Genomic DNA, 25,899 nt, shown 5'->3' with positions numbered 1-25,899 from the left:
TGTCATTCTCAAAACTTTTGGCCATGACTGTATTTAGGTGACCCATTCCTCGGGGATGCAGCTTGCCCCAGAGTCTAGCATGTTGTATCCTAAATCAGATTTTAACACTCATGAAGAATTAAAGGGATTCTATCATTAGAATCCCTTTTTTTCTAACTGAACACGTAGGAATAACCTTAACATCTTTCCACCTGACGAAGCCACATCGCGGCGAAACAGCACTGGGGACATCCCCAATGCTGCCAGAGAACTCTCCAGCGCCGCCTCCATCTTCTTCAGGAACTGGCCTTTACGCGTCGTCTTCCGGCTTGGCTTTCAATCTTCTATGCATGCAAAGTCGGCTCTACCAGCGGGCCTCAGGCAGAGCCGACTGCACTTGCATGCGGCCATTTTTTTGTGGCTGCTTATGTGATCTCCTGATTGAAAGCCAAGCCGGAAGATAACGTGTAGAGGCCGGTTCCTGAAGAAGATGGAGGTGGCACTGGAGAGTTCTCTCGCAGCATTGGGCCCGACCCCAGTGCTGTGAGAGAACTCATTTGCCTAAAGACTGAAAATGGAATATGTACCGAACGGCGGCGCAGAAAAGACATCTAAAGGTAGGAGAAGAATAGCCTTTCTTAAGGCTATTTGTATGTGTTAGTTAGAAAAAAAGGGAATCCAATGATAGGAAACCTTTAAGCAACATTACTTTGCAGTATGAGAAATATAATCAAAAAAACAACTGCAGATATTTTGATACCAAATGCAGATACCATGTAAAATATCCAGAGGAGAAGTAGGAGCGACCATAAGTTTACTGCTAGGATACATTCATTTTGGCAAAGAGCATTTCATGACTAAAACTTTACTGCTCTGTTTGGGCCACCTTTGTCTAGTCTAGACAAAGAGAACAGGTTTTTCTATTTTGGAATTACATAGTGTTAGTTTCTAATTTCGAAAATGTTTTTTTTTTTATGGTTACAAAAAATTCAGCTGTACAATTTCTTAAGGACAGGGACAGCAGAGTTGTCTATAGCTTGCTTATTGCTTGTTATCCCATTGACACAGTTGTATATAAAATGTTACAGTCGTTCCATCACACTAGAGTTGGAACCAGTTTTCAGAGGGGCCATTAGATTAGAGTTCAGTCAAAGTATATCCTAGAAGTAAGCAGCATAATGTATGTGCACTTGCATAAATGTGTATCTTATTGAAGTGAAGAGTCCTGGAAGTGTCAGGAATGACATTAAAAACATAAGGGTTTGAGCAAATCTACATCTATAGAAGAGCTGTGGTTAGATCTTCAAGATGTCTGGAGCAACCTCCCTGAGAAGTTCCTTTGTGCAATTATATCTAGAAAAATTAACGCTGTTTTAAAGGCAAAGGGTGGACACACTAAATTTTGATGTCATTTGGATTTCTCTTTTGTTTATTGTATTAGTTGGCAAAAATAAACTATTAACACTTCTCCCACATAGAGCTCACAATGTACATTTTCCCCTATCAGCATGTCTTTGGAGTATGGGATGGATATCCACGCAAACACAGGGGAGAACATACAAACTCCTTGCAGATGGTTTTTTGCCCTTGGCAGGATTCGAACCCAGGGCTCCAGCGCTTCAAGGCTAACCACTGAGCCACCGTGTGGCCCCCATTTCTTTAAATTACACCTGAGGAGATCAGATGGCTGCTCTGCATCTATCTAATCTATCTATCTATCTATCTATCTATCTATCTATCTATCTATCTATCTATCTATCTATCTTTGGTTTGTGGTTACATCCTTTTATTCATGTATATTTATCTCTCTCCATACACATAGATGTCCCAGAGCCGAGCATAATATCAGATACTATTACTCACTTCTAAAGTGATAAAATAAACAATTTCAATTATAAATAAGGCAATGCAGAGCTTGAGGTTTATTGCACCAATATGTATTACTGTGGAGTACTCCTGCACATTAAAAACCATTCATCAGCAACAAAGAATAAAAGCTGTGTTCTAGGGGCAAGAAAACACAGATCAGTCTCTTCCCTGCTGATAACTCCCATTCATGGTAATTCATCTACATGAAAAAAATCAGCTTTTCCCTTCTTATTAAATTCGTCCTTACAAATGTGATATCTCCATGCATCTCAGATGTTATAAATGTGTGTACTCCCTTGCAAAAAAAAAAAAAAAAAAATCAGTTCTGAAATGTAACCATTAGCTTGTGCTACATTGAATCTCTAGTTTGAGACCACACTATGGAGTATATTAAAAGGCTGACTAACAAGTGTCATATACAGACTGTCCTAGTAGCAGGGGTCAATTTACTCCGCTCAATCTTGCACTCTCCCTTCACTCAGGCTCCAAATTGAGCACAAATCACACCACAACACAGTCTACATACCCCTAATACATGCCGCCACCACTACTGATTTGCCAGGCTTAACAAAAACCTCACTCACATTAGAGAGCAGTGGGTTATGTCATCTGTCCTGAATCATATAGGAGGCTGGATTACCTGACAATGTTGTATAAACAATGGGATGAATGATTTCACATAGCAGGCAAACAAAGCAGCATTTCTAAAGCAATGAATTTAGGAAAACTCTTGAATTTACATAAACTAGCAATTTAAATAGGGTTCTTCAGATGGGAATACCTCTTTAAGTGGACAGTTTTGGCTTGGGTCCCTGGCCTTTGATCTTCATGTAAACGATGGAGCCAATTGAGCCATTCAAACAGATCATCACTGCTCACCATAGGTTAATAATCTAATGTATGGGCAAAAGATCAACATAGACCAGGTACCTGAACAGAAACGCTCCCCTGGATCCATGGTCAAATAGGGAGATGAGTATAAATATTTTTAATTTTAAACTTTGCAGGTGAAAAAAACTTATTTTCAGAGAAAAAATGATAACACCAACTGATTGTGTAATCATCTACATTACATTTCTGTTTACTCTACAGGAACCGCACCCCAAGTCTGTGTTACTTCACACACACTTCAACCACTAATTCAAATCGAGCCAGATACCATGTAGATATTAGTCTTAACCAGGCCCTAATGGCAAGACCCTTGTTTCTACTAGCCCAGAGCCATAACCTCATTAACACATTAAGTGAGCCTCTTCACAGTGTCCTGTGTCCTATCTCCTGACTAGGGTGGAGCGATCGGGATCGGAAAAGATCGCATTCTGATCGTCGATCAAGAAAATTTCATGATCATGATTGGAATTCCGATCCCGATCTTTTCGGGTGGGATCGAGATCGGGGCTTATTTCCCACAATTCTTGGCTATTGGCCAATCATTGTGGGAAAAGCATAGTGCTCATAGGAATAAATGGAAGCGGACGACCGCTTAACCCCCTGCGTGCCAGCTGCATCCATTCATTCCTATGGATTTACTGCAGCCTACCACTCTTCTGCTTCGTCCCTGTTTTACCGTATACTCAGCTAAATGTACAGTAAAACAGGGACAAAGCAGAAGTGTGGCAGGCTGCGGTAAATCACTGTGTGCTGCGCTGCTGTGAGGATGACGAGGCAAGTTCGCGAGTAGATAGATACTGCTGTACATTGACTTGTCTATCTACTAGACAAGTCAATGTACAGTAATATCTACAGTGGGGCAAAAAAGTATTTAGTCAGTCACCAATAGTGCAAGTTCCACCACTTAAAAAGATGAGAGACGTCTGTAATTTACATCATAGGTAGAAATCAACTATGAGAGACAAAATGAGAAAACAAATCCAGAAAATCACATTGTCTGATTTTGTAAGAATTTATTTGCAAATTATGGTGGAAAATAAGTATTTGGTCAGTAACAAAATTTCATCTCAATACTTTGTTATATATCCTTTGTTGGCAATGACAGAGGTCAAACGTTTTCTGTAAGTCTTCACAAGGTTGGCACACACTGTTGTTGGTATGTTGGCCCATTCCTCCATGCAGATCTCCTCTAGAGCAGTGATGTTTTGGGGCTGTCGCTTGGCAACACGGACTTTCAACTCCCTCCAAAGGTTTTCTATAGGGTTGAGATCTGGAGACTGGCTAGGCCACTCCAGGACCTTGAAATGCTTCTTACAAAGCCACTCCTTCGTTGCCCTGGCGGTGTGCTTTGGATCATTGTCATGTTGAAAGACCCAGCCACGTTTCATCTTCAATGCCCTTGCTGATGGAAGGAGGTTTGCACTCAAAATCTCATGATACATGGCCCCATTCATTCTTTCATGTACCCAGATCAGTCGTCCTGGCCCCTTTGCAGAGAAACAGCCCAAAAGCATGATGTTTCCACCCCCATGCTTTACAGTAGGTATGGTGTTTGATGGATGCAACTCAGTATTCTTTTTCCTCCAAACACGAAAAGTTGTGTTTCTACCAAACAGTTCCAGTTTGGTTTCATCAGACCATAGGACATTCTCCCAATACTCTTCTGGATCATCCAAATGCTCTCTAGCAAACTGCAGACGGGCCCGGACATGTACTGGCTTAAGCAGTGGGACACGTCTGGCACTGCAGGATCTGAGTCCCTGGCGGCGTAGTGTGTTACTGATGGTAGGCTTTGTTACATTGGTCCCAGCTCTCTGCATGACTTTTCACAGTCATGCTGTCATGATGTGATCTTTGCGAGTAAACCTCCAAAACTGCAACGCGTTTCCAAGTGAAATATAGCAAACAGTAAATTGTTAACAAGAAGTGTGTCATGGCTACTACATGACTACTCACCATCAGCCATATTAATTTACTGGGTTATCCACACTAGACATTGTTGTTACTGGCCTCTAAGGGATATTTCTGGCTAAATGGATGTACTCTGGGATTAATAGAGGGAGTCCTTGCATCATTCACTCAGGCCTTGAGAATTCCTTTAAATAATCTGAGGCAACTGCTCATCGTAATCTAGTTATAGCTGTCTAATGGATAAAGTAATATTTATGGGGCTATGTCTTGGATATAATTTACCTGCTTATTTATCTATAGGATAACCTTCACAATGCCTGTACTACGCAAATTAGGAAATTATGGGATGCGCCATAAGGCAGTGCCAGCGAGAAATGTTCAGTTTATTTGATTAGCTTGGAAAATATTTTATTTCAATTGTTTAGTGAACCATCGATCTGGAGGAGGCGAAGCCTCAATAGAAATCATTATTTCCAGTACTGAATCTTATCTAATCTGTATCGGACTAATTGTATCTTGACTATTCCTCCTTGTGGAAGACATGAGATGAAACTTACTGCTTGGTGCTGCAATACAAGTACTAGGTATTTCAGCTTCCTATGCATTTTCATAACTCATTTACTGTTTGAAGGTTCAAGAATGTAATAAACCCCTGCAGGTATTAACAGGAACATATAATATATTTTACTGTATTTGACTGAAACTTCTGAATTAATAAGCATTAGACAGAAATGTCACCTTCAGTAACTGGAAAATATATGTACTGTATATAAAATAGTTACGTAAGACATACAATAAGTAAACATTAAATGCTATCACTATTGTGCGGCAAACAAAAATAGGCAACATCATAACTAAGCTCTTATAACTAAAGATCCTGGCACTGAACATGACAATGCCTATGATATGAACACTGTCCTAGTATCACAGAGGGCTGATCACATTCAAAGATAATAGGGCACAGAAGAAGGACGTGTGACTCGCTTTCTGTATCTTCATTTACGTAAGCAACAAACTTCACACTGTGAGCTTGCTGCAGACTTGAGAGCGCTGAATTTTAAGAGTTGGCTATTTGGTATAATGCTGAATAATTACCTCCCTGAAGTGATTCTATTAATGTAATCTACATGAGCAGATTCCTCTCCTTTGGCTAAATGAATCATGTCGCACTTGTCACGAGGAATATGGTTTTAGCTACTTCAAAAGCTGCAAATTAACCTGTTCATAACATGCATGAAGCAGAATAGCGGTACATTGAAATATCTTACATTTTACCATATTTTTCAAAAGACCCATTGACACAAAGGTTGTAAAATAGTAGACACAGGGAATTTGTGAAGTCTAAAATACAAGCCAATACATTTTACCATGTAGGGGCTTTTAATAAGAGCAGAAACCTACCTTTGTTCAGTCTCAAGTGCGTTGGGCTGAGCCAGACTTAAAAAGCTCAAAGCTAAAAAAAAAAACAAAAAAACAGCAAAATCTGTAACAGAAAAATCACCATTTCTGCAATGAATGGCCTTAGCCTTAAAGTGCAATGGCAGACATTAACATTATAAAATACACTGATGCTAGCGTCACACTAGCATATGGGTTTCCATCCTTTGGGTCCACATGGGAACCCAAAAGACAGAAACCTTGCAGTTACAAACGGAAACCAGCAGACCCACAGACCCCCAATCGTTTTATACTTAATTCGGCGGAGAGAAAAGTCTTTCTTGCAGGACTTTTCTCTCCATTGACTTTAAGCTGGGTTCACACAGGGTTTTTTGGTCAGGATTGTGATGCGGAGTCCACATCAAAATCTGGCTCAAAAAAATGCCTCCCATTGAATTCAATGGGTTCCTTTTTCCATGTTTGTTGCCGCTCGCGGAAAAAAGAAGCAATATACCCTTTCTTCAGGCGGATACCGCAGCTGAATCAGCCGTGGACATCCACAGCGCAACACTCCCTCCTGACTAGGCCCATTCATTTATGCCTAATCCGGAGTGGAATGCCGCGGCAGGATGCTGGTGCACTCTATGCACTGCACCAGCATCCAGTCATGGCTAGACGTTTTTTGGACAAAATTCTGAGGCGGCCTCCCCCTCAAAGTCCAGTCAAAGAAATCCCCGTGTGAACCCGGCTTTAGACAGATTCAGTGGCGGAGTCCCTTACGGAGACTCCAACGCTAATGTGAGTCCAGCCTTAAAGGGGTATTTCCATCTAATATCATATACAGGCATCCAGCTTATGCTAAATTAAGTGTTTTTCTCAATACATTGCTTTATCTTTCTCCTTTTGTCAAATGCAGCTAAATATCTCTCCTTGGCACACATATCCCCCCCCCCTCCCCTTTGTGCATAGTTAGGGCTCGTTCCCATGATGTAACACGGCGCTCATTCTGACACATAAACACGTGTCAAAGTCACCGCTTCAAAACAGAATCCCATTGACTTCAATGGGTCCCGTTTAACGTGCGTCACACATTGAAATCAATGGGTTAAAAAGCCTCCAATTGATTTCAATGTGTAGCGCACATAAGACTGAACCCATTAAAGTTTATGGGACTCTGTTTTGAAGCGCTGACTCTGACACGTGTTTACATGTCAGAATGAGCGCTGCGTTACATCGTGGGAACGAGCCCTTATTTTGGTCTTTAAATCCTGATAATGACTAGATAAATTTTGGTTATATATGTATGTAAATCCAGAGATAACTGTTTTACAACAAACAATAGCTCTGTGATGGAATGAGGTGAAAACCAGGAAGTGGAGGGGAGAGGAGTCAGGAGGGCAGCTGAAATCCTGAGAAGTTTTGCTTTGGAGCTCAACTGGTAGGAACAATGATAGAAATACAGAAGCACTTCAGATGTTACTTCTCTTCTGTCCAGAATGCCTTTCAACTATATTGTATTATTTTTCAACCTACTTCCTAAAACTCGACATCGATAAAACATGATTTATAATGTATTCCCACCTGACTTATCATTCATGTTAATGTCTCCACACCTTCACCTGTTTCACATGTCTAGTGCCCTGGAGTAACCTTTGACTTTAGCCTGTCTTTTGAGCCAAATACCCAAGCTCTGAATTACAGCCATCACATAAAAAATACTTCTTGTATACACTCTTTGCTCAACCCTGAGTCTATAAAAAAGCTAGAATATGCCCTCATCATCTCTTGCATAGACTACTGCAACTTCCTGCTCTGTGGCTTCTCAGCTAACTGTCTTACATCCCTCCAAACCACTCTTAACTTTTCTGCTTGGGTAATTTACCCCTACCATCATTTCTCAATTTATTAGATTCTAACCTATGATCAAATCCTTTAAACATAACCTAAAACCATTTTCAGAATAGCCTACTATTCTGAAAGTTCTTGGCCACCATAACCCTGCTGCCACCATGCTGCCATATAAATAGCTTTCACTTTCACCTATTGTCTCCATCCATCTCATGGGCAGTATGCATGTAAATTCCTTTTCCAAATGTACAGCACCATGGAATTAATGGTACTCATTTGGTCTATTCAAAAGCTAAAATGTATAATGGGGCAATTTTTGGAAAAAAGGCTGATAATGGCATAAATAAAGCAAGTCATGCCTCACCAATGGAACTGCTACTCCTGCTTCAACATTTCCTTATCTCTACTGGTTCTGGTCCCTGTTGAACCACAAGATGTACTGGTGAATAAAGATGAGCTGTTGATGTTCTGGTTTCTACCAGAATATTCCAAATTGTTTACAAAACTGAACAAATCGAGATTTGTCTCCAAAGAAACTAAATTGGCCATTGCCTTACACTCTGGGGTCTCTTCAGACCCTCAGGATATAATAGGTGGAGGCCCAGAGGAGATGAAAAAAATAGACATTCATACTCACCTTCCTTTACCGCCTTGGGCCCTCTTACACATCCAGGGCTTTCCTGTAGATGTCATTTGTCCAGGATCACCGCTGAGTCCTGCAATTGGCATGCCCATGTCACCACTTTGGCCCAAACACAGGCCTCAGCAGTGACTCTGGGCACATTATATCACCAAGGAGATCACTAGAGCGTTGGATGCCGTGAGAAGACCCAAAAGAAGTAAAGATAAGTGAATATGAATGTTTTATTTTTATTTTTTACACGTCCCCTGGGCCTCCAACTGAAGAAACCCAAGAATATAATCATTTCACTTTCATGTTAAAATAACTTCAACTGTGTTTGCCTTAGAGAGCTAGGACAGTGTTAAGACAATTTAAGATATGGTTTGTACCAAACTTGTTTGACCCGAAACAAATGTTGGATCAGAGCCGCCAAACCTAAAACAAGATGAATCCTGACATGCCCGCCCATCTCTATTGGTCAGCCAATCACTGGCCATAATGGTTACCCACCTCAGACAGTGATTGGCTGAGTGACATTTCTTGTGTGTCAAGAAGGACTAGGAACTAGAGACCAGCAGGGGATATGGGAAACATTAATATAAGAGCCGCAGGGAATCACTGCAGTGACTATGACCTATTTCATGATTTTTTAAAAATCAATTTCAGCTATTTTTCATAAATTTTAATGTGCAGGACACCCCATTTAGTATGAATATTTAATAATATTGCCTGAAAATGATGATACTTAATGCTGATTTGGGGGCAATTGTACATTTGTATTAAAAAATACCTAAAAGTGAAATAAGTTTTTGGCAAGATTGTATTAAAAGCTGTTTATGAAGCTTTCAGGATGCAGTAACAGCAAATGTTCTGAAGATGGAGAAATAGTTCCAGTTAAGAGAGCAGTGTGTGAGAATCGAGCATAGCTGTTGTCAGCACAGCACCTTGTACAGACAGCATCACAAATACAGAGGCCTGTCCTTGATGTATTCTATAGGGAATATCTTGCTGCTGTACAATCTTCATATTTTTAATTAGTATTATGCAGTATGGCATTATATAGCCTGCATATCAATAATCATATACTTTAGATTTCTGATCACAGTGCTGTATTTCTATACAGAAAGATGGAATAATGATAGCCGGGAGAGACCCTGTAGCTTCGTGTAGCTGAATATTTGTCCAGTATGTCATCTGCAAGTCATTCCCTACAATTGCAATTACTTCTCATTCCAGGTTTCAGATGATATCCCAACTTTCTTCATTATTATCATTCTTGCAATTTATTTAATACATAAAAATAACCAGAACCAGCACCAGGCCGGTTCTGGTTTTGACCGGGGTCAAAACAAGCCCATTACATCAGATCCAGTGTCTAAAAACACCTGGAACATGGAATGTAAAAAAGACTCCCTAGAAACCCCTTTAAAGGAAATGCAGGGTGACCCGCTTTATCCTATGGTTGATTGATTCAGCATTTCCTTTGTGTGTAAGAAAGTAGTCAGCAGCCCCAGGACTTGTAAGTGCCAAAACGCAAATGTTGGGGATCAATGAGGTATTACTTCCTTTCATTTTGTTATGCCTTTCTGAGCCTTTAAAATATATATCACATGGATAACCCCTTGCATCAATTTGTTTGCAGGACATCCCATCTCCTGTGCCAACAAATGAGTGACCGATGTGTAGAGCTCTCTAATGTACCCAGCTTGTGGCCTTATGTTGTTGTATGGTTCCACAACCTATCGATGACCCCATAGGGGACAAGCTAGTATGCCGTGTTTACGTCTGAAGTAGTGTGTCATTTTAGATGACACTTTATAGTCCTTCTAATGCTTCTGACACTTGTTTTACATTGCTCCAATAAAATGCAGACGGCTAAAATTAACATCTTGCATTTCTATCTTCCACCAGTATCATTATTTTCAGAATTGCGTATTGTCTACAGTTCCAATGCCACAGTACAAAGGGCATTTGGAAAGTAGAGAGTATGAGTCATTTTATGACATTACAATAATGTAAAGTATATATTTTTAGTTAAGCTAAAACTTTTGCTGGCAAAGTCTAATTCATTTTGTGGCTTTCTGTTATATAAGAGGGCAAACACAGATCTGAGGAGTAATAGATTTTGCCTTGAAGTAGCGTTTACTTATGACAGCTCTTCCTCACGGTATATACTTCCTACTCATTCCGTATTTTGCAATGACTTTCAATCTGTAAAGGACAATGCTGTTCATAGTACAGTATGTTGCTCACATTTCTCTTCCCTTCTTCCTGCACCTAAAGTTAGCATATAAGAATTCACTCCATAGTACTGGTCTCCAACCTGTGGATTACTTCCAGTATGTTCAGAAATCTGTATATTCTCAGCATTTTGATGCAGTTTTTGTGCTCAAGAGTCAAAGGCTTGGTATCATTGTTGTGCGGTTATTCAGCTTGCCATTTGATACTGGTGAATGCATAAAGAATTGTTCTGCACACCCCAAATAAAACTGTACAGTATATGGACACCAAAATACACATTACTGAGAAATACCTTTCAGGAATTTCCTATTGTTTCATGTATTTATGTAGAAAGCCATCACACATTAACGCTTATGGATTTAGAATGAGATGTCTTGAAAGCTCCTGTAGGTGTAATGTGTAGGTGTGTTAGTACTTTTCTATCTGTCAATCTATCTATCTATCTACACACACACAGTATATACATATGTTTAGTAATAGTATATATAAACCTAAGACTTAGCTCCGATGAACCCTATATCACAACTATTCCCTGCATAAGTAGGAAACTGCAGCATCCATGATTTCCGCAGAGCCGAATGTGTCATCCTCATCTCTCAGGGCTGCTTTCTGTGCATTCCTGCTCCCTGGAGAGCTGCAGATTTTTTTTCTTTTTGTTCCAATGCTTTTTTATTAAAATGTTTGAATAAAACGGTTGTACTTTTCCAGTGAACGATACAGAAGCATTTGTGAATATAGGACAATTGAGGAAATATTGTGTTTAGCTTATTAAATCATAATTAAGTTACATTATAAAATTATGCTTGATAGAACACATTAGTATATAAAAAGGGAGATGGTGATGGAGTTGTTAGTACTGCTAGATGGAAATAACCAGAGTTGAACATAATGGGGTTGTCATTTGGGCAAGACATATCCCCTGATCATAGTGTCCTTTCTCTAGAAGGTTCCCACTTCGTGGACCCTACTGATCATGAGCATATCCCTGTTTGAAGTGTGCAGTGGTTGTGCTGGCAGTTTATATACACTGCAGTACATGTGTACCATAGTTTATATTATTGGACCAGTGATCAGAAGAGCGCAGGTTCAAGTCCTCTATTGGAGCAAAAAATAGAATATAGAAAAAGTAAAAGTCTGTTATATGTATGCCATTACAAATGTCCAACTGTTGCATTCTTGGCTGTAAATGTCTTACTTTATTCAATACAAATTATTGAAAGTAAAAAACCTTCCTAAATATTTTAAAAAAGAATAAATTATTCAGCAAAATTAGAGGGGATATTGTCACTCCATAGTGATGATATCCCATGTTCCTTTGCACAGTGGAGCGCTCATGGCTTAATAAGTCTCCACACACCTAAATGGTGGTTCTCTCCCTATGGAGTGACGATATCCCCTCAACCCTGTCTAAGCCTCTCACCTCTGCCAGGTCAGTCCTCTCTGCGCCAAGCTGATGAGATGCAACACATAGAAACAGCTGTCCTTGGCTGAGAGACTGTACCTTGTAAAATCCCAACATCATTGCAAAGGCCTCTGAGAAGGTCGGCATGATGTTAAACGGAGCGCCCTCTATAGGTTTTGCTTGACTGAGACTCTGTCTTCCTAATTACATCATGGAAGATAGACTTGCACTTTCTCAGTCAGCGCCCTCTATTGGTGTGCATACTTGAGGTACTGACATCCTAATTACATCATGGAAGTCCGATTTGCATATTCTTCCCATGTTCATCAGCAAAATTAGTAACTCATAAAAAAATTATAAATTGTGTATTGCTGTTGTCATACCAACTCAAAGAATAAATGCAACATGTTACTGATACTGTATGGTGAATGGCAAAAAAATATAAAAAGTTAAAAAGCAATGGCAGAATTGATGTATTTTTTTTATCCCACCCCTTCCAAAATAAAATAGTTAATTAAATTTAGTCAATAAGTTATAGGCGCCACAAAATGGTGTCAAAATGCATGTTATCCCGCAAAAAAACAAGCCCTCATATTGCACAGGACAAAAAAATTGTAGCTTGTACAATGTGACAACAACAACAACAAAACTCGCCACAACTTTCGGGCAAAAGTGGCTGCACCAGTAAGGGAAATGTGTAAGATGTGTGAGGTACATCAGGGTATACTCCAGGTTTAGAGATTATGAGGGAAAAGATACCAGAAGTGATCTCAATAGGAGCTACTGCAAAAATAGTAGGGAATTTGGTGTATAGCTTATATATTCACATTTTACCATCCATTGTGCATTCAGATTTGGAAAAATAATGCTCACTACACTCCTTAATAAATTCTTTGAAGGGTGCAGTTTTCAAAATGGGGTCACTTTTGAGTCCCTCATGTTGGAGATGTAATACAGGTTGTGGTTCACTTATACATATACTTTGGAGATATTTTTTTGATTGAACCTCTATGAAACCCAGTGTTGTCCTTATTACGTAAGAAACTACACCTTACCTCTCCAATCCAAAAATTATATAAAAAAAAAATAAGTCATTTTCTGCAGGATTCCACGTTACTGGTATCTCAGGGGCTCCGCAAACATAACATGCCATCCAAAATCCAGACAACTAATCTGTGCTCTAAACCAAAGCAAATTTCTTTACTTAAGTTTATGCCGACATACAACAATGTTGTATCCAGGATGTCTCGCTCAACAGTCTCATCTGTGGTATACACTTCTGTTTGAGCACACAGCAGGGCACAGAAGGGACCCACATTGTGGAAACACAGCTTTTTTTTGTTGCAGATTTTGTTGCATTTCTTTGAGCCAAAGCCAGAAGTGGATTGAGCAGAAGGGAGAAGTATAAGAACTTCCTATATATTTCCCATTCTTTTTGTAGCCATTCTTGGCTTTGGCTCAAAAAACTGCAACAAAAAATCTACAGCAAAAAAGCTGCATATCAGAAACGTGGGGCCTTAGCCTTAGCCGGTAAAGAGGAATCCCCTGTGTTTCCACAATGTGGGGTCTCAAACTGAGGGAGCCTTCACACGATGTAACGCTGCGCTCATTCTGATCATAAAAACACTTCAGAATGAGCGTGTAAAAAGTAGCTCCCATTGACTTGAATGGGAACCAGCATACGTGCGCTCCCTATTGAAATCAATGGGAGGCTTTTTCCCTTATGCTTTCAATGTATTACATTCTGAAGTGTTTTTACAATCAGAATGAGCGCAGCGTTACATCGTGTGAAGGCTCCCTAAAGGTGTATTGATTATTTTTACCCCCAAGTGTTGCATTCATTTATTTTCCAGAAATGAGTGTGCTGATGATGATAAAAAGTGAAAATGGCAATTTTTTCCAGAAACATGTAATTTCAAAGCCCAATATATCTCTAAAATGTCTGAGGAGCTGATTTTCAATAGGATGCCAACACACATGTTGCTCGTGCTACTGTGTGCAGTCCTGGTGACCTAAATGTGCTACCATTGCCTGCAGCTTCTCTTGTCTGCCATAAAACACATCTGGGATATCATTGGTCAGCATATGCCAAACGATCTGCCAGCAGTCAGTCTTGATGATTTGTGTGCCCAAGTGCATTGAACATGGCATAACATTCCTTAGGCAAGCATTAATAACTTTACTAATAGCATGCCAAGGTGTCTAAGTGCATGTATTTCTGTGCTCATGGTGCTCATACTCGAGACTGAATAAATAAGGATATTTTGAATATTTTATTTCCATTTATTATTAGCCTATTAGTAACATGTCTAACGATCGTATGGTTTCAATAATTCCAAGACTTTCCCTTTTTGATGTTATACCTATATAGAAAATGCCAGCATTTATGCAGGTATAATTGAAATGCTGCGATTTTCCCACTGCGATTTTCCCAAGTGTGAGAAGGAGCGCTATCACAAGTCCTTCCTTCCAACCACAATCAGGCTGTGTAATCTACATCATACCAAGTGAAGATCACTCTGCACAGGAAACTAAATGATTATGAAATCTTCCTTCTTTCTTCTGTTCCTTAGCTATTATGGACTCCTAGTATATCTTCTCTTCTCAGCAAATGTGTGCCTACGTCTGTAATATATTACTGTGTATTATCTTGTATCAGCGGCGTAACTAGGAATGGCGGGGCCCCGTGGCGAACTTTTGACATGGGACCCCCCCCATCCCAACTGACGCCGAAGACCTCGACCGACCCCCTCCTCCGCACTCTATTATGTCCCTTACTTACCCCTGCACACAGTATTAACCCCAATAGTGTCCCCTGCACACACAGTATTAACCCCAATAGTGTCCCCTGCACACACAGTATTAACCCCAATAGTGTCCCCTGCACACACAGTATTAACCCCAATAGTGTCCCCTGCACACACAGTATTAACCCCAATAGTGTCCCCTGCACACACAGTATTAACCCCAATAGTGTCCCCTGCACACACAGTATTAACCCCAATAGTGTCCCCTGCACACACAGTATTAACCCCAATAGTGTCCCCTGCACACACAGTATTAACCCCAATAGTGTCCCCTGCACACACAGTATTAACCCCAATAGTGTCCCCTGCACACACAGTATTAACCCCAATAGTGTCCCCTGCACACACAGTATTAACCCCAATAGTGTCCCCTGCACACACAGTATTAACCCCAATAGTGTCCCCTGCACACACAGTATTAACCCCAATAGTGTCCCCTGCACACACAGTATTAACCCCAATAGTGTCCCTTGCACACAGTATTAACCCCAATAGTGTCCCCTGCACACACAGTATTAACCCCAATAGTGTCCCCTGTACACAGTATTACGTTCCTCTGTGGACACCCATAAACAATTATTATACTCTGGGGTCTTTTCAGACCCCAGAGTATAATAATCGGAGACCCGGGAAATAAAAACATAAAAAAAAACAAAAAAAAAACACTGTTGCTTCTTACCTGTTCCCCGGCTCCTGTGCTGTGCTGTCCTCCTCTCGCGTCCTTCGTTAATGACGTCGGACGTCACATGACCCGGGAAGCATGCCGGGTTCATGTGACGTCAGAGACGTCAGACAGCAGTAGGACGGAGGCCTGGCAGGATCGCGGAGAGGTAAGTAACAGTTTTTTATGTTCCCTTACCTCTCCGGTCCGCCGATCATTATACTCGGGGGTCTGCAAAGACCCCCGAGTATAATGATAGCCCTTGTGGGGCCCGCGGTGTCACTTGCCGATCCCGGCCCAGCCAGGATCGGCAAGTGAATAGGGCCCGTAACTGCCTATTGAAAAAAAACCGCAGCGGTAGCGGCTGTCACCGGGCCCCCTAATGGCCCGGGCCCTGTGGCAGCTGCTACTGCTGCTACCACGGTAGTTACGCCACTGTCTTGTATCTGTATTACTATGCTGCTGTAACATGCTGAAATCTCCCCACTGTGGGACTATTAAAGGATTATCTTATCTTATCTTATATTATCTTATCTAATAGCCCGTGTTTTTATTTCTTTTTTTTTTTTGTATATAGCGCATGAATATAAGGAAGACAACGATTTTTGCACGTAATACATTTTATTATTAGTGTGGAGATATAAAAAACATATGCCCTTAATTTACATATTCTAATGGCTAATTAAGAAAATTGTTAGCACTTGAACGGCACAAGCTGGCAGTTTGATTATATGCCTGTTATATACCAGTGTCACAGGTCAGCTCCTCGCTTCAGCCGCATATGTGTCAGCGAGAGAGACACGCAGCAGCGAAGTGAGGAGCTGACCTGTGTTAGCTCCTTGCTTCGCCGCTGCCGCCGGCTACTGGCTTGTACATCGTGTCTACAAGCCAGTAGCCGGCGGCAGCGGCGAAGCGAGGAGCTGCCACAGGTCAGCTCCTCGCTTCAGCTGCATATGTGTCAGCGAGAGAGACACGCAGCGGCGAAGCGAGGAGCTGACCTGTGTCTGCTCCTTCCTTCAGCCGCATGTGTCAGAGAGAGGTGCGAAGCGAGGAGCTGACCTGTGTCAGCTCCTTCCTTCAGCCGCTTGTGTCAGAGAGAGAGGCGCGCAGAGAGCGGTGAGGGAGCGGAGGAGAAGGTAAGTTTAATGTGGAGGTGGAACGTGAATCTGGGGGCAGATGAAGGAGAGGACGGCATGACACTGGGGGCAGAGGTGGAGAGAACATGAATCTGGGGGCAGAGATGTGGAGACATGAATCTGGGGGCAGAGATGGAGGAGACATGAATCTGGGTGCAGAGATGAAGGGACATGAATCTGGGGGCAGAGGTGGGGGACATGAATCTGGGGGCAGAGATGGAGGGACATGAATCTGGGGGCAAAGATGGAGGGGGCATGAATCTGGGGGCAGAGATGGGGGGGACATGAATCTGTGGGCAGAGATGGAGGGGGACATGAATCTGGGGGCAGAGATGGAGGGACATGAATCTGGGGGCAGAGATGGGGGACATGAATCTGGGGGCAGAGATGGAGGGGGACATGAATCTGGGGGCAGAGATGGAGGGACATGAATCTGGGGGCAGAGATGGGGGACATGAATCTGGGGGCAGAGATGGAGGGGGGACATGAATCTGGGGGGACATGAATCTGGGGGCAGAGATGGAGGGACATGAATCTGGGGGCAGAGATGGAGGGGACATGAATCTGGGGGCAGAGATGGAGGGGACATGAAACTGGGGGCAGAGATGTGGGGACATGAATCTGGGGGCAGAGATGGAAGGGTGTATATGAAACTGGGGGAGAGATAGAGGGGGGACATATAATTTACGGGTGACTGTAGCAGGATTATACTGTGTGCGGGCATATGAAAAATTAATGAGTGGGCGGAGTCAACACAAAAGTGGGCGTGGCTAAATTTGCCGCGGCGCGCTGCACATTTTGTCCCTCTTTCAGTTCTTCAAAAGTTGGGAGGTATGTAAGCAGTGTAGTGTCAGCTTTAACTAACAGCTGACACTTTTCTGCAGCAGCCATGATCAGAGGTGACTGATTCTGCAGTCAGCTCCCTGCTTCACCATTCTGCCCCTGTCTCTGCTCCAGGAGTAGTAAGCCACTGGAACCAAAGATAGCAGATAGAACAGCAGGTATGGAGAGAGGTGAGTATTAGTGTTATGTTTATATTGTATATTTGGTACCAGGAGAGGGACATAATATTGTGGGGGCAACTGCACGGGCACTTTAAACTGTGGAGACAGCTAGAGGAAGACATTAAATTGTGGTGGCAGCTGGAGGGGGGCATTATACTATAGGGGGCATGTGGATTGGGACATTAAACTGTGGGTGCTCTGGAAGAGGGACTTTATAGTGTGGCCAATTCGGGACGGGGGGTGGTATGATGTAAGGGACACTGAAGGGGACATTATAATGTGGGGCATACCATATTAGGGTGACTATAGGGGTTTTGAACAGTGAAAGAGAAATGGATAGGAATTGGTCAAAGTAGAAGAGGCTGGGGCTAAATATACTATGGTGAACCACGCTCTGCACATTTGTTCCCTCTTTATGTCTTTTAAAAGTTGAAAGGTATGGTCATTGGTCCCCCTTCCCCAGTGCTATCACAGGTTACCAAGGTAGCCAGCGGATGAACAGCCTTTATGCTTGCCAGTGACAGAGACCTAGACCAGGCGGAATGTGGTACAACAACAAAAGGGAAACCTCCTCCCACGGCTGTTAACCCCAACATACAATAAAAACTCTGACACGCTCTTGGATGGTAAAATAGTGGGGGTCGGCCACAGCTTTATTAAACTATAAACATATCGGCAGGCCCTGCTATCCCCCTCCCCTTTACTCTTGGACCAAGCGCGTCACCGGAATGCCCCGCCACCGCCTGCGGTGTGCATGTGTATGATGTTCAACGGGTGACGCGCTCCATCTTCTACCACCGATGACCAGAAGGGGAAGGGAGGGGAAAGGCGCAAGGTCCCGCCAACATGCAAGCTGTGACACCTGAAAAAAATAAACCAGAATAAATAACAAGGCAAAGAAACAACGAAACCAATAAATAATAAACAACCGTAATAATACACAGAGAACCAACAACAGTGGGGAGGGCGGGAGGGAAACACGTCCTGCTCCGACGCTGGCGGGGATCCGAAAGGAAGTCCCCGCCCAGCGCCGGAAGTTACATAGGACTCGTAACCCCGCCTCCTCCGAAAACCCCGCCCCGGACAGCAACAGCCGCCGGGAGGGGAAAAGAGAGGAGGGAGGGGGAGCCACACGCCCGGTCAAGACCCGGACAGCTTAGGCAGCCGTCCGGGTCACAGACCAGGCGGAATGTGGTACAACAACAAAAGGGAAACCTCCTCCCACGGCTGTTAACCCCAACATACAATAAAAACTCTGACACGCTCTTGGATGGTAAAATAGTGGGGGTCGGCCACAGCTTTATTAAACTGTAAACATATCGGCAGGCCCTGCTATCCCCCTCCCCTTTACTCTTGGACCAAGCGCGTCACCGGAATGCCCCGCCACCGCCTGCGGTGTGCATGTGTATGATGTTCAACGGGTGACGCGCTCCATCTTCTACCACCGAAGGGAGGGGAAAGGCGCAAGGTCCCGCCACCGGACCCCGACGTAAACCTACAAAGGGGTCCGACCCCCCTCCAAGAGCATGAAGAGCGCACGCTCAATGCCATCCTGAAGCCCAGACAAGAAAATGTCTAGGCCAATATCAGACAAATGGACACCATCCCTCCGGAGCAGCGCCCTGTTATCACCCTCAAGCTGCCTGTGCCGAACCACGACTCCCGATCGGGAGCGCACGTGGCGCGAAACACGCAAATTGAGCAGGCGCCTTGCACGCTCCAAAGCTGCTGGGTCTCGAGCATCACGCCATCTGGCCCGGGGAACAATTTCGGACCATACAATAACAACATCCTGAAAAAAGGCAGGAAAGCGGTCAATATCAGATCTAATCAACGAAATCAATTCGGACAAGCGTATCACGCCCAAATCGTTGCCCCCGGCATGAAACACCAGCACCACTGGGGCCTGGGAGGTCCTTCCAATTTCGACAACTTGAGGCAACATTTCCGACCAACTCATCCCTCTGACTCCATGCCAGCGCAGCTCCGCCTCTTGAAAACCAAGCTGCAAACCTCCAGGCCGGATGGCAGCGCGCCGCGCCGCCCAATAGATGTACGAGTGGCCTAGAATCCAAACCACCGGATATGGACCATGCGCTGCCCACGTCGCCGGCGTAACAGAATCTTGCAATAACGGGCTCAAGACCGCAGAACCAGGTCCCACAGCAAAGGAGGGCACGGGCAGCCCACCAAATCCGCTCTCGGGTGCATGTCTCTGAAGCGCTCCCACTGAAAACGAGAAAGAGAATCAGCAACAGTATTATCAACACCCGGGACATGGCGAGCCCTGAAAACCAAATTAAACTGTAAACATTTCAAGACTAAACGACGAAGCAAAGCTAAAACAGGTAAAGAGCTGGAAGAGAGGCTATTTATCACAGATACCACACTCTCATTGTCACACCAAAACAAAACCCGCTGGTTCGCCATGTCCGCGCCCCATAACTCCAAAGCCACTACAATAGGAAACAGCTCCAACAAAGTGAGATTACGGGTAAAACCCTCGGACAACCAGCTTTGAGGCCATGGAGCAGCGGACCAGCGGGAACCAAAAACGGCTCCATAACCAGACGAACCCGCAGCATCAGTGAAAAGCTGAAAGTCGGAATTGCACAACTCCTACTCGGGGAAACAAGAAACGCCAGTATAATCTAAGAGAAAGGACTTCCAAACCTTCAAGTCCTCCCGCAGGACGCTCGTTATCCGCACATAATGATGCGGCATGCGGACTCCAGCCGTGGCCATAGACAGGCGGCGAGAAAAAACACGCCCCATAGGAAAAATCCTACACGCAAAGGCCAGCTGCCCCAGCAACGACTGCAAACGGGACAGCTGGACCTTACGAGCCGACAGGCAAAAATCCACATCCGCACGGAGGCGAGACAACTTGTCCTGCGGGAGCTGAAGGATCATACGGTCTGAGTCAATGAGTATCCCCAAGAAGGAGAGTGACGACACCGGACCCTCAGTCTTGTCAAGCGCGAGGGGAACACCAAAATAACCTGTGAAAAAACGAAACGTATTAAGCAAGTATTCACACAGACGAGAAGAAGCAGGACCAACAAAAAGAAAGTCGTCCAAATAGTGAATTACCGATTGAGACCCCGTCTCCTGCCGAACCACCCACTCTAAAAATGTGCTAAACAACTCAAAATACCGGCAAGAGATGGAGCACCCCATCGGTAAACACATATCATAGTAAAAGGAACCCCCGAACTGACAACCCAAAAGATGATAACAATCGGGATGTACCGGCAACAGGCGAAACGCAGATTCGATATCCGATTTCGCCATGAGGGCACCCCTGCCAGCATTGACCACCAAAGAGACCGCTTTATCAAAAGAAACATAGGACACCACCGTCTCCTCCTTCGGGATACCATCATTCACGGATTCACCCGGAGGAAATGACAAGTGATGTATCAATCTGTATTTGCCGGCCTCCTTCTTCGGGACCAAACCCAGCGGGGACACCCTGAAATTTGGAAAAGGGGGTTGCGCAAATGGGCCGGCTAAACGGCCCAACTCAACTTCTTTATCAATTTTGGCCTGAGCCACAACTAAATCTTTCTGAACAGACCGTAGATTATCAGTAAACATAACAGAACAACTAGGAACGTGAGGTATATAGAAACCGAACATAAAACCATTAAACAGTAGGTCTGCTTCCTGTCTCTTGGGGTACCTGTCGAGCCAGGGGCGCATCCTTACTGCGCTCACCGGCGTCCTCGGGTTTACCCGCACCAGATTTGGCGGCTCTGCCACGCTTGGCGCAACGCAGAGCGGAATGTGCTCCTCCGCAAATCGAACATTCATGCTTGAAACGGCATGAGGTGAAGAAACGACAGTGTCCTTCATTAAACATCCAGCAGGCACCTGGCCTGCGAACGGCCGCGGAGGGAGAACCAGCTCCCCCAGCGGCCGCGGATGGAAAGGGAGAAGAAACCGGCTTCGGCGAGAGCATCAACTGAATCCAAATGTCGGTAGCCTTAGAGGCCCAACCAACTTCCGGCTGAAGCGCCAACCTACGCCGGAACTCCTCGTCGTATCTCCACCATGCCGTTCCACCATAGAGCTTGTGAGCAGTAAAGATAGTTTCCAAATACACGAAAAGATCAGCCGCCAAAGATGGTGCTGACTGACACAATATACAAGCATAAATAGCAAAAGCTTGTAACCAATTAGAAAATGTCTTGGCTACTTTGGGCTTCTTATCTTCACCCCGACCAAACCCTCTCTCCTTATCTACCGTCATCTGATCGGGGGACAACAAGAGCCAGATGTCAATATACTCATTAGCCGTGATCTTGTGACGAAGTTCAGCTGGGACATGGGTACCCAACGGAGCCACCGCGCAAAAATAAGAATCACGGAACCTCAAACCGGAAGGAGGGGGAACCGGCTCAGGCTGTGCACTAGTTGCCCCTGGAGAAGCAAGTGACTGCCCCCTACCTTCCAACTGACTAACCATTGCTTTTAACACATCCAATACATCACCACCAGCCGGTGGTGTTTGCGAAGACCAAGCCTGTGAACAGGACAACTCACCAGCCGGAATCACTGGGATCTGCGACGAAGCGACCAGGGGTGGAGGCAACGGAGCCACAACAGGAGGAGGTTCAGGAACCACAACAGCAGGCACGACTGGAACGCCCTGGGCGGAACCGTATTCTCTCCTCCCACTCCGCCTCCTGGAACTCCTGCTATAATGCGAACGCCGGGACCTACGGGAATCACGTGAGGAGGAGGACGAACGAGACTCCGACCGACGCCGGCTATAGCGAGACCCACGACGCCTCCGGCGACTTCGCGACCTAGAACGACTACGATACCGCCGAGACCGCCCAGAACGCATCGACACATCATCCTCCGGCCCAAAACTCCTGTAGGAGCGGGCCCCAGACCCCGGCGCATGACTAGACAGGGAACGGGAGTGACCAGGTGGCAAAACATGAGGAGTTCCAGGCACATACTCTACATCAAAGAACTCCTCTTCGCTCTCCTGAAACAACACTGGGGAGGCTGCGGCCGGCAACGGAGCCAACGCAGACACATGATCTAAAGTGCCAGCCGCCGTATCCTGGGCTGGTGCAGCACTGTCAACCCCCGCAGGGGTGGTAGATGCCCTCCCAAACCACCGCGCCAATCTACCCGGCGGCGGTGGGGGTGCCCCAGGAGGAACCGCAGCCGCAGCTGCACTAGGCCCCACAGGGGGCGCTACAACTAAGGCCTCTTGGGAGGCTTCCATAGGGGGAGCACTCCCTGAAACATGCTGGGAGGAGGGCGGGGGGCCCATCGCCGGCCTAACCGAAGGGCCACTGCCACTGGAGACCGGTGGGGGGGGAAGGGGAGGAGGGGGGGCGCCCCCCCCCCCCCCGCACTGGCTGCCATAACGGAGACCGGGGGGCGGCGCCCGCGAGCCCGGGTGCCCGCACCCCCAGACAGGGAAGCTGCGCGCCGCCCGGTGCGCGCAGGAGCCCGGGCGGCACGCGATACTGAGCGGGCGACCCCCCGCGCCGGAGCCCTGCTCCGGCTACTGGGGGCCGCATCAGGGGACAGCCGCACGGGAGGCCTCGCCGTCCTGCTAGGCCGGGTAGAGGCCTCACGCTGCGGCATCGGTGGAGCGGGAGGCAGGCTGGAGCCGCCGCTCGCAGTGAGCAGCGTCTCCAACCACGCCGTCCCCTCGTCCCTTACCCTCTGTTGCAGCAGCTCCATGAGCTGCTGTTGACGAGCCGTCGGGTCCATCGGCGCTGCAGGGAAACACGTCCTGCTCCGACGCTGGCGGGGATCCGAAAGGAAGTCCCCGCCCAGCGCCGGAAGTTACATAGGACTCGTAACCCCGCCTCCTCCGAAAACCCCGCCCCGGACAGCAACAGCCGCCGGGAGGGGAAAAGAGAGGAGGGAGGGGGAGCCACACGCCCGGTCAAGACCCGGACAGCTTAGGCAGCCGTCCGGGTCACATTAGTAGAGTCGAGGCAGTGTAAGTGAATGTAATCATAGATATAATAAGAGTTCCCTGTCGTCCTTACCAGCGGCACAATGTGGGGTATTTCGTGCCCCTGTGTGCTGGTAGGACAGGCGGAGTTTTAATTAGCCATGTATTAATTTCACATGGCTCGTTCCCTTTAAGAGGGCACAGATACCTCCCCCCTGTGTGTTTTTTTCTGTCCTGTGTAAAGGATCGGACAGGTGGAGAGGACTCTGTGTCCTCCTAAAGAGAAAGAAGGAAGAAGTTGTAAGTTGCAGGTTGCAGGTTCTCACCTGTTCAAATCATCTTCAGTGAAGCACTCTGGCCTGCTGGACTTCTGTGTCAGTCCTGCAGGGAGAAGAGGGATAAGTTTAAAGGCTCCTTTATCTCTTCATATATCCCTGCCTCCCTCCCACAATGTTTGCCTCATGTATCCCCGGCAGTCCCATCTTGTTTGGGCTTTGTAGAGCCGCGCACTGCTGGCGTGTACGCGCGGCTCCAGGAAGGGGAACTTCCGTTTTTGCAGAAACTTCTCTGTCTAGGAGGTTCCTGGCCGGACGCTCATAGAGGTGACACCGGCAATTCCGGTTTCGGCATCCGCTGCTCCGGGGCCACGCAGACAGCGGTGCAGTGCGGCTATAGAGGCAAGGTATGTGCCAAGGGTCTGTTGGCTAGGGAGGGAGCAACTCCTAAGGCCTGAGAGTTCTCTCAGGAGGGCAAGGAACAGAGCTCACATATTTTTTTGTTAAGCCACGCCCCTTTCTGGATACAGGGCTGTAAACAGGGGCATGGCTGCTTCCCTCATTGCCTGCTAGTTTAATCCACTAGCTGGTTCCGTGTTGTGGCTCGTGTTACTGCTTCAACTACACTTGTTCTAGTGCAAACTCGACTGAAGTTTGGTAAGTTGTCTGACTGAAGCTGGGTGAGTCTCCTTATATGGTTCCTTGAATGTACTCCTTTATGTTCCGTATCCTATGCTTAGGTATCACTGAAAGCTAGTTTCTTTGTCATGTCTTCGTCTTCCACCCCTCCGGGGATCAAGTGAGACGGATGAAGTCTTCAAAAGGAGACATCTGGCTTGTATTGAATGTGACGTTCTACTACCTGATAGTAGGTGCGGTCTTTTTCGTCTGCTAATTCTCCCAATGGTGGGAGTATCCTGAATGTCATTTTTTGCTTCTAGGCTATGACTGGTCATGCTGCCAGCAATGCAGGGGACCTCTGCGGGAGGAACCCGTTACCAGTGATATGGTAGCATAGGTCAAGGAGTACATGGTGAGTACGTTAGCCGCTAAAAGGGGTAGGGTCCCCACTGGCTTCTAAGTATCCTTGTTTTTGCAGGATGATTCCTTAAAGGATATCCGTACATCACTGGCTCAGCTCACCAAGAAACAGTGCGTGAGAGGCGTTCTGTTTCGCTGCCCTCCCTGGAGTGCCTCCAGGTGGAGGATGAGTTCATATCATCGGACGACCAGTCCTCCTGTTCCAGCAGACCCATTTTTTCATCGTGAGAAGACTAACAAGCTGCTGAAGGCCATCTGGTCGTGGGACCAGATTGGCGAGGGGGAAGCCTCTGCATCCACCTCTGAAAAGCGGAGGGTTTTTCAAGTGGACGCCTCCATGGCCAGTTTAATGGAACAAGAGTGGAAGCAGCCGGAGGAAGCTTATGTCACCACCAGGGCTTTCAAAGCAGTATATCCAATTGATTCCTCCCAGCTGGATCGCTGGGGTCCTCCGCCCAAGGTGGATTTGGCCATCTCAAAGCTCTCCCGTCGCACTGTCGTGCCTATCGATGATGGGTCAAACCTCCAAGATTTGCTCGATAGGAGAGTGGATTCAACACTCAAGAAGGCGTATTCGTCTGCTTCAGCCCAGATGGCAGTGGGCATCGCCTCCACAGAAGTAGCTGATAAGCTTCAAGCCCGGTTGGACCGTCTGGAGCGGGACATCGACTCCGGGGCCAACAGGGATGTCATCCTGGCGTCCATGGGGGAATTCCGTCTCGCTACGGATTTCCTGAGAGAGTGAGCAAGACAGAAGGTGAAACTGGCTTCCAAGACCATGGCTCTGAATACCGCTGCCAGGAGGCCCTTGTGGCTCAATCCTTGGCGGGCTGATGTCACCTCCAAATTTTCTTTATGCTCCCTCCCCTTTCAACCAGGGAAGATTTTCGGCCAGGGGCT

This window comes from Leptodactylus fuscus, chromosome 1, assembly GCF_031893055.1.
Source record: "Leptodactylus fuscus isolate aLepFus1 chromosome 1, aLepFus1.hap2, whole genome shotgun sequence".
Classification (NCBI taxonomy): Eukaryota; Metazoa; Chordata; class Amphibia; order Anura; family Leptodactylidae; genus Leptodactylus; species Leptodactylus fuscus.
This window is presented reverse-complemented; position numbering follows the sequence as displayed.